Genomic DNA, 1,574 nt, shown 5'->3' on the forward strand with positions numbered 1-1,574 from the left:
TTTGGGCAAGAATCATCAGTGGATGTCAGAACCATTGGTAAAAAGCTGTAGGGAAAAAGATACTTTCAGAACCTCAAAGTATTATCCCATAGATTACTATACATACCTTTACAATAGAGAAATTTGGCAAACACTGCCTTACCCAAATGATCAAACTTGATGTCACTACTGATGGGACAAACTGACATAATGTACATCATGGTGTGGGATATATAAGGATACATTAATTATGTAGTATTTTTGTCCCCCCAAATTAAAAAAAAATCTAATTATGAGGAAACTGAAATCCAAAGTTTAGGGACATTCTGCAAAACAGTCGGTTTGGAGTCTTAAAAAATGTCAATGTCATGAAAGAAAAAAAAAAGGCTACAGAACTGTTTTTATATTAAAGGAGACTAGGCATGAAAACTAAATGCAATGTGTGATCCTTGATTGTACCCTGAATTAAAAAAATAAGAAACTAGAGTTCTCAGAGTGTCTTCCCTTGGGTGGATTCTTGGCTTTTCTCCCAGCATGGCCCCCAAACACCAGTCTTCACTTCCACCCCAAGCAAAGAAACCGAAGAAACCAAGACTGACTCCTGCCTTCAGGCCAGAGGAAACGTCTGCTTCTCCGAACTTGACCAATGAAAAAAAAGAACAGCAAGAAGCAATTGAACATATTGATGAAGTACAAAATGAAACAGACTTAACGAACAAGCCTGTGAGGAGATTTTGAAAGTAGAACAGAAATATAACAAACTCCGCCAACCATTTTTTCAGAAGAGGTCGGAATTGATGGCCAAAATCCCAAATTTTGGGGTAACATTTGTTAACCATCCACAAGTGTCTGCACTGCTTGGGGAGGAGGATGAAGAGGCGCTGCATTATTTGACAAGAGTGAAGTGACAGAATGTGAAGATATTAACTCAGGTTACAGAATAGATTTTTATTTTGATGAAAACCCTTACTTCGAAAATAAAGTTCTCTCCAAAGAATTTCATCTGAATGAGAGTAGTGATCCATCTTCAAAGTCCACTCAAATCAAATGGAAATCCAGAAAGGATTTGACAAAACATTCAAATCAAATGCAGAATAAAGCCAGCAGGAAGAGACAGCATGAGGAACCAGAAAGCTTCTTCACCTGGTTTACTGATCATTCTGATGCTGGTGCAGATGAGTTAGGAGAGGTCCTCAAAGATGATATTTGGCCAAATCCATTACAGTGCTACTTGGTTCTGGATGTGGATGATGAGGAAGGGGAAGGTGAAGAAGAAGATGATGATGAAGAGGAAGAAGGATTGGAAGATACTGATGAAGAAGGGGATGCGGATGAAGGTGAAGAAGATGAAGATGATGATGGGGGGGAGGAGAGGAAGATGGAGAAGATGACTAATGGAACCCTGATGGATTCCAGCCTGCCTTTTTTAATTTTCTTCAGTCTCTGGGAGCAAGTTGCAGTCTTTTTCTTTTCTCCTCCTCTTGTGTTCAGGCGCCCTGTTTTTGAGGTCTCTCTTCTCCTTTATACCAGGGCTCACAACTTATTTTGGGGGAAAATACCTTGAGCAGAATTCAGTGGGAAAAGAATCTCTACCC

General features: G+C 39.6%; 1 pseudogene across 1 annotated transcript; it reads left to right on the forward strand.

Moving 5' to 3' along the window:
* The first annotated feature begins 513 nt into the window (after window positions 1-513).
* LOC307050226 (protein SET-like) lies at window positions 514-1,374 on the forward strand (annotated as a pseudogene). The gene has a single exon. The product of its transcript is annotated as a protein SET-like (transcript).
* The last annotated feature ends 200 nt before the right edge of the window (window positions 1,375-1,574 follow it).

Source organism: Hyperoodon ampullatus (assembly GCF_949752795.1).
Source record: "Hyperoodon ampullatus genome assembly, chromosome: 3".
Lineage (NCBI taxonomy): Eukaryota > Metazoa > Chordata > Mammalia > Artiodactyla > Ziphiidae > Hyperoodon > Hyperoodon ampullatus.